We start from the raw sequence: 12,594 nt of genomic DNA on the forward strand, positions 1-12,594 counted from the left end.
CTGATGTTATTCTTTCTAGGATCAAACATTTAGAGCACTTATATTATACCTCTAAATCAAAAGATCACCTAAACGACCTAATTTCTGCCAAACTTCAATTTAACAAAGATTCCACATTCAACGCCTCTAATTTTCTCTTAAAATCCAGCGCCAAGTTTTATGGTGGACAGAACAAGGCTGGTAAGCTGCTGGCTAATTATCTAAAGATCAGACATAATAAAGTTAATATTGAGTCTGTCTATGGTCGGGATGGCTTGCTAAAACATAATAATGAAGACATCTTACAAGAATTCTTACATTTTTATGAAACATTGTATTCCTCTGAAGCAACTTCGTCTGGACAATCCATTTCCCAATTTCTCTCCACCATTTCTAGTCCTTTTGATACCCCTCCAGACCTATCTTCCTTAGAATCTGATCTTACTCACAGAGATCTTCTTCAGGCTCTTCCCGCTCTCAAACATGATAAAGCTCCTGGCCCAGATGGTTTTACTGTCGAGTTCTTTTCCCGTTTTTCAAATTTGCTAATCCCCAAATTGCACTTGCTTCTCTCTAACTTTCTTCTAACTGGCTCTGCCTCTTCCTCCTTCTCCGATGCTCTTATTTGTATTATCCCAAAACCGGGTAAAGATCCACAGTATTGTAAAAATTACCGCCCTATTTCTCTAGTAAACATCGACTACAAAATTTTCTCTAAGGCATTGGCATTGCGCCTAGAGTCTCTATTACCCGAGCTTTTAGGAAAAGAACAATCTGGCTTCGTTAAAGGCAGACTGTTATCGGACAACACCAGACTGTTTTTTGACATTCTCTCTAAGACTTCACATCACCCTCATTCCCTTGCAGCCATAGCTTTGGATGCGGAAAAAGCTTTTGACCGAGTTGAATGGCCCTATTTGTTTCAAACTCTGAAGTGGTTTGGTTTTGGACCAAAAATTTCTTCCTTGATTTCTTTTCTTTATTCTTGTCCTAGAGCTGCTATATCGGCTAATGGAGGTTTATCTTCTTATTTTTCATTAGGGAGAGGGGTTAGACAGGGTTGCCCACTCTCACCCTTTTTGTTTAATTTGGCCTTAGAACCCTTTCTTCTGCGAATACGTCAAAATGACAATATACATGGTTTCAGTTTTCATGATTCCAACATCAAAATGGCAGCTTATGCGGACGATGTCTTATTATTTATATCTCACCCAGTTACCTCTCTTCCAGCATTCTTAGACGAAGTTCATTCTTTCGCTCACGTATCGGGCTACAAACTAAATAAAGACAAATGCGAAATCCTACCACTCACTAAAGTGACTTTCAAGGATGACTTCTCGGCTTCAGGTTTCACTTGGAGCCCTAACTCTATTAAGTATCTAGGCCTTCATTTTCATTCCTCTCTTTCGGGTACGATCACCAAATCTATGGAAGAGTGTATACAAAAATTAACCACTCTTACTAGCAAATGGCATCCTCTCTACTTGTCATGGTGGGGACGATTAGACACAATAAAAATGATGCTCTCTCCCATTGTTTTATTCACTATATCCAACATACCTCTTGCTATTCCCTTAAAATATTTCAAGAAGATCAACTCTATTCTCTCTTCCTTCTTATGGGGTCATAAAAAATCCCGTATGTCTTTGTTTAAGTTAATGCGCTCTAAGAAGGAGGGCGGGGTGAATTTTCCAAACTTCACCTTGTACCATAAATCTTTCTTGTTACACCAAGTTTCCCATTGGATCAATGATGTCTCGTTATCATCTCCTCTCTGGTTGACCTTAGAACAGTCTTTTATTTCTCCTTTTTCATTCATGGAATACCTTATGTTCTCTCGTAGACCTCAATCTATTTCAACTCCTATTCTTAAATATACCTCCAAAATCTTTCCTTGTTTATCTGATTCAACCTTTTTTGACCAACCTATTTGGCATAATACGTCCATTTTAATCAACAACAAGCCAATTTTTTGGAAGCCTTGGAGAACACGTGGTCTTATTTGGGTGAGGCAACTATTTCACCATGCTCAGATAATTCCTTTTGATTTAGTTGCCACTTCTTTCAATCTTCCTCTCGCTTTTCGAACCAAATATTCATTGTTGTCACAAGCATTACAGCACGCCTACGAAGTCCATCTTGCTACACCTTCCTCATCAATCTCCACGTCGTCCGCTGCGTCCTCGCTGAATTCTTTACTCCATACTCAATCTAAAGCTTCAAAGATTTATGCTTTTCTTCACACTTTGTCCTACCCCCGTATTAAAACTAGTACAGAGGAACATTGGGAAAAAGATTTTGAAACCTCATGGCCCACTGTATTATGGGACAAACTGTGGTTGAAAATTCGCAGATCCTCCAGGGCAGCAAATACTACTCAAACATTATTTTTTATTTATAACCGTTTATTGTTCTCACCACTCACTCTCAGCACTCACTTCCCAGATACCTCTGACAAGTGTTGGTCCTGCTCTCTACCAGGTGCAGATCTTTTCCACATGCTTTTTGATTGTCACTATGTTCTTACTTTTTGGAAGCGGGTTTGGTCTCAAATTAATACGATTTTTTCCTCCATTCACCCCTTTTCTCTATCTCATATTTTTTTAGGAAGCCTATCTCCCATCTGGGAGCATTGCACTTACAACATTAGGATAATTGATTTGCTATTGGCTGTGGCATTTCAGCAAATCACCAAAAACTGGAAGGATTTCAGCAATTTATCTTATAAGGCTTGGTGGTACGCTGTTTGCTATAACCATAGACTAGATACTACTTTTGTCCATCCCTTAACCTTGCTGTTAAGCGAAGAGAACTATGGAGCCCAGTTACAGACTTTTTTGACTCAAGTGCTTGTACGTCTCTGTCTTTAACCCCGATACAGCAAGAAGTTTCTAAACCTCCATGATTTCCTGTTCCTTCTAAACAAGGTACTTCTTTCTCGTTCTTTCTTTTTTTCTTCAACTTTGCTACTGATTATATTGTGTATTTCATATTCCTTTTCAATATTTTATTTCATGCCAATTGCCAGTTTTTGCTTCTATTTATTCTTAATCTCGAATGTTTCATAACATAGCATATGTTATTGTGATTACTTAAAATGCTATTTATCCATTTTTGCTTATTTTGTTTTCTTGTTTTATATCTTATTATGTAATGTTTGAGCATTTCTTATTTCAATAAAACTTTTCTGAACTTAAAAAGACCAGTGTGCACACTGATGAGAGGCATGCGAGTCCAGGACAGTGTCTCCTATGAATGAGCAGTGCGGACCCTGATTAACAGTCTCTTAATCATGCAGTTTTGCCATCTGTACTAGTCCTGTTATCAGCGCTATTCTTATTGTTGCCATCGGCACTAGTCTCATCGGCACTACTCTCGTCGGCACTTGTCTCCTCGTCGTCGGCACTCGTCGCGGCGGCACTCGTCTCGGCGGCACTCGTCTAGTTGTCATTAGTGTTATCAGCACTAGTCCCACTGTTATCATCAGTGCTATTCTCATGGCTGTCATGGGCACTAGTGCCATTGTTATCATCAGTGCTATTCTCATTGTTGTCATGGGCACTAGTCCCGTTGGTATCATCAGTGCTATTCTCATTATTCGCATCGGCACTCGTCCCATTGTTATCATCAGTGCTATTCTCATTGTTGTCAGGAGCACTAGACTCTGTAACAGTCACCCAAGTATAAGGTCCGTGGCCAGCTGCATATCTGATGGTCACTGATTTACATTGGTAAAAGGCTTCTGCTCCGGTCCACCCCGCCTGTAGCACAGCGCCTCACTGTGAGGACAGAGGACGAGGTGTTAAGAATAAGAGAACAGAAAGCGCGCCAGCAAGAAAGTAGATGAGGCACATTCAGGCTAATGAAGTGTCCGAGACCAATGGAATAGGAGGCAAAGAAACACTGAAGGCAACGCATCTCCAAAAAGATCAAACAATAGGAACCGGTGTGTCGCACACTTCCAGCTGCACTCACAGTTTTGATTGCATTTACATAGCACTTACTACCAGTGGCGAGGCGTCAAGTTATGCATGACATACTAAATAGCCCACACTCCCTCTCAGAAGTCACCCCACTTACATTTACTGTCACTACCTTCAAACTTATACAGAGCTCCGCAGTCTTAATATGGCTCACTCTACTGCACCACGCTTCCCTGTGAAATGGATAAAAAAAAAAAAAAAAAAAGAAAAGAAGCCTGCGAGTGGTGCGCGCGCCACAGCGAGACATGTGCTTTCAATTATCACGCCCGTGTCTGGGCACGATAATTGAAACCACATGGCCTTTGGTCTGCGTAATAGACACCAATAGGCCATGCGCCTGCCTTTGGCCTATTAAGTGCCGTCTTAGTGAAAAACACGCACGCAAAGGCCAATAGCAGGACACAAAAGGAAAAGCACACGCACAAGCGTGCGCAATTCCTAGGGCACTCTGAAACCCCATTTTTAGCTACTAAATGTCTCGCGCTGCGCGAGACCTAAAAAAGTAAAAGATGGCTAGAGATGTGATCCAGTTCTTTTTCTTCTCCCATTTATTTTTCCACAACAGTGCAAAAAAGGGTCAATTTTTTTTTATTTCTTTCTAAGACTATTCATGACAATCAGGCAGGCAGAATGTGGACACCGCATTTTCATTTACTTTTTTGTTTCACTTTTTTGTGAGTCAATAACACTTGCAACTTTGTTTCCTGTGGCATTCAAGTTGCATCTCAATACAATAACATGATTTACTATTTACGGAGCTGGTCAGCCCTAATAGCCACCTTTTGTCACACTTCCCTGATCTTGTTTAACATGTTTTTTGTATGCCTTTTATCAGCCTGTACCAATACCCTCACAGCCACGCATTCCTGTATACTTATTTTTAGGTCTCGCCAACGGAGTGCGCATGCACTGCATAGGAGACCTTTAGCCGTCATGCCGCTGTTTTTCCAAGCACATACTCGTGCTTGTGGTGGCATACGCCTTGCGGCAGTGCGCAGTGGCGCGCCACAAGCACGAGTATGTGCTTTGAAATAGAGCAAACAGCTGCTACTTAAGGCGCGTGTGCACTCCTCACCCCTCCCACTTGTTAACTTTGCCTCCCAACGCTCCTTCTTGTGACACTGCACAGCCGGCTGACGGCACTTTCATTTGTAACTTTTTTTTTTTGGGCACGGCCCTCAAATTCATACTGGATTTGTCAAAATACTGAAACGTGCACTTCAGGGCTGCCACCCCAAGGACGCAAAGCAACTTTACTTTCTAAAACATGTAGTTGATCAGCCAAATCTAGTGCTTAGAAAGCCGTGCATGCTTTTTAGAGTTGCATTAATTTTAGCATTCATCCTAACAATTACATTTTGGACATAACATTGGTAATGCTTATCAAACGAAAAAGAAGAGGACTGCTCGCATCTCAAATGAACATATCAGTGATGTCCATACAGACGAAAGAGAATTTAGATTCAATAATAAGTCCTAACCATAAAGTTAAAGGATTGCAGAGCAATATGCTGCTTCAAAAGACATGCGCGAAATTACCGAACTGATGCACAAAAATCCGTGCACTGATGTGATGTGTAATCTTCGGAATAAACGGGAGTCAAAATGGCCATCGATTTACAAGACGGGTTGTTCAAAACTAAATTCGGCGTACTCTTATTTTTCCATTATCAAATTGGTGTGTGGCGAAAGCATCTAGATCTACCCAACTGTTGGTGGTAAAACTTCCACATAAAAACACATGCAGGTGTACCAATGGAACACATGTTTCTGAGCGATGTGATAACTAGCCTTTCAAACAAATGCCAAAACGCAGCATGGCAGGTGGCTTTCTACTTAAAGGGCAGGGTAAAAAAAATAAAGTTGTAACAATCAACAACCATTTAATTTGCCATCGGATTCTCGGTGTACCATTTGACAGCGCACAACAAAAAAACAAGCATTGGCATAGCAAATAGGTCTCGCTTTTGGGACCTTAAGTATTTAGTTATGCAGCAAAATATCCTTGGTGCAACAACACCAACTGTTGCATGGCTAAACACTTATAAGGTGCCAAACGCGAGACCTATTGGCTATGTCAATGCTGGTTTATTACAGGAATCTAGTCTACCTACCCCAAAACAAAAAGCATTTATTAGTATAGTTCTCAAACCTCAAAGAACCTACATAAAATGAAATCCTTCAGCCTATGTTTCTACTGAAGGTAGATGCTAAAATATTGGCTTGATTAATGCTCAAAAGGTTAACCAAATTATTTCTAAAACTCATTCATCCACATAAAATGGACATTATTAAAGGGAGGAATGTTAGTGATATGACTCCTAGTTAACATTACTGTTGAGACTGTATGGCAAATTACGTTTTGGCGACTTATATAAAAAAAAATGTTTTGGGCCATAGAATAATGAAATGTTAGGGCCAAGGTAGTAAGGCAGAATGTTCATCGTTAAAGGCACCCGACAGGCTTTCCTATATCTCCCCTTTTATAGCGCCTTAGAACCATTAGCATACACCAGGATCCCATAATACAACAGCAGTTCATATTTATGTTTTTAAAGAATTTAAAAAAATGTTTATCTGCAGATGATGTGTCACCCACCAACTTACTCATACGTTACCCTATAAGATTAGAAAATTGTTCTACATGCGCTATAAGGATACCCCCGAGGTTATGCTTTTTGGTGACTTATTCTCGACTACCGCCCCAGACAACTTTAAATACCTAGGTATACAAATATTTAGAACCTCCCAAGACCTTATAGATGGCAATTTGTTGAATGCTATTTCATCACTCCGAAGCCAGGTCTCTTTTAGGACCTCGCTGCCCCCGTCGGTGATGGGTAGAGTATCCATTTCTAAATTGGTGATGCTTCCTCGTCTCCTATATTTTTTCACTAACCTGCCGATCACTATCCCGGCCCAAATTTTTCGTACACCATATACACTCCTTTTAGAACTTATTTGGGGCAAGTGGAGTAGGAGGGTCAGCCTTGCCAAGTTACAGTTTCGACTTGAGGACGGAGGACTTGGAGCCCCGTATTTACCAGCTTATTATATGGCCAGTAAAGTGGTTATCTTATTGGCTAGCGGGACGACACATTCAGGAAATTGGCTACACGTATCAGCTTATTGACTGGGGTATCCTTCACAATTTACTCCTGCCCCAAACTAGGATGCCACCTACAGCTCCCCCTTTCTAAAAACTGCATTGGAAGAAGGCAATACACCAAAAGGGCCCCCCCCCCCCCATTCTCCCCCAACATTCCCTTTCTGGGAATACCTACTACTAGTTTAATCGCGAAAAGGGCTTTATCCCTATGGGTTCAAAAAGGTGTGTCGGCAATTGGAGCATTATTCACTGAGGACATACTAGCAGATCACGATAACTTTGTCCGTACTCAGGGGTCCCACCCCTCCCCCCCCCCCCCGACACTTTCTTCTACACGCAGCTATCTCTCACTAGATCAAACGCTGGTGGTCCCCTGACGGGATTGAACCCCCCCAAGCATGAACTAATATACGCAACGTCTCTTATGGGAAGGGGACGCCATCTCACTCGCTGGCTATACAGAGGTATTCGAACACACTCAGGGATACCGTTACTGCCACTCCGTGTTAAATGGTCGCTGGAGCTGGGTAGAGAAATGACAGACAAGGAATGGTCCTCTGTTTTAGAATTTCCTAAGAAAGTGTCCTGCAACGCTAAATTTAAATACATACAGTACATGATTTTACATAGGGCATACCTCACACCATATCACCTTAATTGCATATTTCCTAACCTACAACACCTACTTCATATGCTATGGGGGTGCCCGCGTTTACACATACTGGCAAACTGTTGGTTACAGATTGCAGGAAGTCACCGGTACGACTGTTTGGTCATCGGCGGAAAGCTGTCTGCTGGGACTGCATAAACGACCCAAGAGGCAGGAGGTCCAATATAGATTTGGCAACTTGGCTGTGCTTATAGCAAAATGTGCTATCACAATACTGTGGAAATCTGCCCCCGCCCCCCCCTACACCTATCTCATGACAGACAGAAATGGTCTGCAGGGACACCGCTGAGTACGATTATCAGACAAGAGGAATTTAGGGGACTACGCAAGATCCCTATCTCTCTGGATTGGGACCACATGCTTGAAACATTCAAAGCCATTGATATGCTAACCCCTCCAACATCGCAGATCGGGCCCAGCCCAGCCCACCCCCACATCCCCAAGAGCTGAACTATCTACTACCCAGTAACGCCATTTTCCTTTATCTCTGAGGACCTAGAGATATATACATATGTATGCTATGAAACTGTCTTACTTACTGTGTGGATACAATCTTTATTTGTGTCACGCTATAAGTTAGTGGACCAGGAATAGGGGGTTGGGTTAGTTCTAAGTTTTCGTATTAAGTTTGTAAAGTATAGTCTGTCAGATATTTATGGGTCTGCTAATATTCGGATATCTTACTATATCAATGGACTGTCAGTTCCTTATCTTTTGCTCCTTAGATAAAATGACACCGTCTTGATATGTGTTCTTGGATACGAATGTCCACATTGTCATTTACATCTTGGAAATAATTGGTGTATTCATGTTTGATACCTTTTAATTACTAGCGGCCAATTGTCTGGAAGATGTATCACATTTATTATGCTGCTTGAAAACTCAATAAAGATGTGTTAAAAAAAAAAATAAGATTGGAAAATCAAATAGTCTAGGGAAGGGATATTTAGGCACTCTTTTACAGTCTACCAGAATGCAATTTCAAAAAGTTTTTTTCTCCTTTTTCGGAGCTGGCCTTCATATTTAGTACTTCCGGCCTGGGAGCACCCCACAATGCCCAGGCTATTTTAAATGCTGGTAGGTGCTTGTGGAACCACAATGGCAACGGCAACACCAACAATCAAGTCTTATGGAGGGGGCCACAGGGAACGCAGCAGCCCCTAGGGGAAAAAATAGCACACACCTAACCACATGCTTTTGGGCATATGGGAACGAACATGCAGGAAAGGTTTTTCCTCATTTACAAAGCTCTCTCAGAGCCAAGCTTTTGGTCTCGTGCTTTGGAGTGTGGGGACTCCTCGTGGTTGGGCCTATGACAACATTCTATAGCCTGAGGGATCTAAAAGAAAGACGGACACGTTTGAGGTTATTTTGAATAAGTTCTGATGTTTTTGGCCATTCTTTGAGTATCAGTCTCCACCCAGGAGTAATCTTTTATTCAATTTGGCTAGCACTGCTTGTGAGGATTACAGTATACAAACTGACTTCACTTAGAATTTGAAAGCAGTGACCCACACTTTGCTCTAACGCTCTCGAACAGCAGCCACTACTTTGACAAAGAGAACAGAAAAAGGTGCATTTAACCTGCCCATTTGTGACACAGTACTCCTACTGGCCCAGAATATTTCATTAGGACTAGTGAATGCGTTGTGTCAAATAGACATATTGTGTTTTACTCTGCCCGCTTTGTCTGTCTCATATTCTTTGTCACCATTTGTCCTCAGAATGCCTGGTCATGCCTCTTCTTGTGTTTAGCCCCCCCCCCCCCCGGCTTGGACCACATACTTTTAAATATCCCCTGCACCAGTTTGTATGACCATTTTAGGACCATCTCTTCTTCAGCTCGTGCTTTTACCAGCTCCGTCTCCTATCCACACTCATCCCAGCCCACAGATGACTTCCTCCTGCTCATCTAGTTGCTGCTTTTCGTTTCCCCCACCTCCTCTGTCGCTGCTTGCTCCCTCGCACCTCCCGATGCTTGCACCGTCCACAAATCACCGCCGCCCCATCACCGCTTTAAAGCCCCTTTGTAGTCGGTTTCGTTCTAGTGAGTGGTGGTGTTCTGTCTCAATGTCCTTTTAAGTGTATAGCTGATGTGCCAATTGAAGTACGCGTGCACTGATGCCATTACTTGGCACACGTGTAGCCTATATTTATTTTCCATGTGTGGCTACTGTGTGTGAGCGCGGGTCTTTACAACATAGGTGGACGTTCGGCAATGCTGTTTATAGTGGTTATCACAGAGCATGTCAAAGCTTCTGAAGTACTTGCGTCTTCTGCTTTAATTGCATAGCCACGTCCTCCTGTGCGAGATGATTGAACTGTTCGTGTTTCACCTTCTTGTTTCTCATGTCATAGGGTGGGGCACTTTTCAAATTTCTTCCGTTTGAACACTTTCTTGCTAGTTCCGCATTCACCAATGAAGTGATTCTGTGCACCATTGTCACTTAACTTGAATTCTCTTCAAGGAGCCAGGCGGAGACTTGATGTCATCAAGGTCTGCCGGCCAATGGATCCGTGGTAAAAGTAGTCCTTTTAACATAGTTGCCAATGAGATGTATATCCTCATTTTTTTGTGCAGTGTTATATAGCGCCAACACCGCCAGAAGGTAGTGGAGTGCTTTAAATTAGCACCAGTTCCTTTACAGAAGGGAACATTCTTTGTAGGCATAGGAAGATAAAGTGATTTGCCCAGAATCAAGGATGTTAAGCAGACACCGAAACTTGAACCTGGTTTCCCAACTCCAGCAGCTGTGGCCCTTACACCACATCCTTTCCCCAAAAGGATGCCACATAGTCTTCCTAGCCTCGGACTCAGTTCCACATTTCGGGATTATGGCCAAATAACTGAATCTCCCCATCATATTGGGATGGCCTTCAGTCCGACAGTTTCCATCTCCCGTGTGGGGTCCCTCAGGGATCAGAGCTATCACCCACGCGGTTTAACATCTATGTCACCCCTCTGGCCAGACTCATTAGGAAGCATGGTTTTGCCCTAGTGTCCTACGCGGACGATTCCCAGATCATAATATCAACGACCAATCAATCAGATGACACAGCTGTTAGATTTCACATGTGCCTTCTGGAAATTATGACCTGGATGAACCAGAGCTTCCTGAAGATCAATACAGACTAAACAGAGATCCTCGAGTTTGGCCAGGGGCAACCTCTGTGGAACGACTCCTGGTGGCCCCTGAAGGCTGGTGAATGCCCCTGCCCTGTGTCCAAGGTGAGAAACCTTGACGTGCTGTTCGACTGTCAGCTAAATTTCTCGGCCCAGGTGAACAGCCTTGCCTCGTCATGCTTTTTCTTAATAAAGACCATGAGAAAGATATTCCCTTTTATTACGTCAGAGCTACGTAAGACAGTGGTGGTGGCGCTTCGGCTGTCCAAGCTGGACTATTGTAACGCCCTACTGCTGGGGATAAACAAGGCCCAGTTGAGTAGGTTACAGTCTTTGCAGAATGCCGCTGCGAGACTGCTTTTGGACATTCCTAGGATCACTAAATCTTGGCGGGAATTAGAACTTTACACTGGCTCCCCGTACAACAACGTGTGGAATTCAAGGCGTTATGCCTGGTCCATAAAGCAGTCTTCGGGGGAGGAGCCAAAGACATTCAGAAAATGTTGATTCCCTATATCCCCGGCCGTGCCCTAAGATGCAGTACCCTGAATCTTCTTCAGGTGAGCAGGATTAGGAGAGTTAGGTGGGGTGGAAGAGCCTTCTCAAACTGCACCGCAAGACTCTGGAACAAGCTCCCTCTTTCTCCAGATCTGTGCCAAACCATCAACGCTTCAGGAAGGGCCTGAAGACATGGTGGTTTTAAGGGAGTTCTTGCTTAAGAATGATTTATCTACACACTTACCAGCGCCAAGACACTTCGGCATTCGAGCGCTTTAAAAACTCATATCCTACCCTATCCTACAGCCCAGCCTGTGAAAAGGTGAGAGAAGTTGAGTCAAAGGAGAAGCTGCTGCTGCATCCTCGTAGGGGCCAGTTGCATGTGTCTAATGGATCATCTGTGTTTCCTTGCTGCATGAATCCCAATCCTGAACGCCCAGGCCTCTCGCCGAGCATCACTGGCATGTTAAATGCAATTGCTAGGCCTCTCCAATGTTTTGGAATAGAGCGCAACCCGAAGGTACTGCAGCAGAGGAGGGTGGACTGGAGGTCAGGGGCCCAATGGTTAAATGAACATGCAATCCTGAGAGAGAGCGTGCGTCCTTGTTTTTATGTGAATGAGCATTAGCAATGGTTTATTCATGTAAAAATGGAGACATTTATGTATATGCAAGTATGTGCATATTGGTGTGATGGCCTTTTGGTGTCAACCATAACAGCATGACTGCCAACCTGAACATAAAGCTTGCATAATAATAATGCTTGTTCTTGCCATTTTGGTGCCATCCATTATAGAATGGGGATAATAAAGGCAAAAAGGTCTTGCATAAGTCCATGGGAACTATTGCAATTTTGGGGCATTCTTTCGCAAGATGCTGCCTATCCCCTTACATTTTGGTGGCAATTCTTGCAACTGTGCGCCATTTGTGGCGAGATGGAGCTGAATCTGAGCCACCACTGGCATTTACATTGAAATTTCTCAGCAATGAGTTATCCATCTCTTGATCATAGTGGTTGCAGACCATATGTATGTGTGGCAGCAGTACAGGTGCGCCTCTTATACTGGATTTATCAGACTGGTCAAGATCGGCTATTAGAACAAATAATTTGAAAGGCCCCGACAAGACAGACTGGAAATTGACTCCAGAATTTACCTACTGTCCGTGCAATTACATAGATTAGCACTAAATTCCATAGAAAGTTAACATGGAGTTGAATTAATGTGGCCTGT

General features: G+C 42.9%; 1 protein-coding gene across 4 annotated transcripts in view; it reads right to left on the reverse strand.

Moving 5' to 3' along the window:
• PRPF38B (pre-mRNA processing factor 38B) overlaps positions 1-12,594 on the reverse strand; it is a 90,672-nt gene that overhangs the window by 61,893 nt on the left and 16,185 nt on the right. The window lies entirely within an intron of this gene.

Source organism: Triturus cristatus, chromosome 4_2 (assembly GCF_964204655.1).
Source record: "Triturus cristatus chromosome 4_2, aTriCri1.1, whole genome shotgun sequence".
In the NCBI taxonomy this organism is placed as follows: domain Eukaryota; kingdom Metazoa; phylum Chordata; class Amphibia; order Caudata; family Salamandridae; genus Triturus; species Triturus cristatus.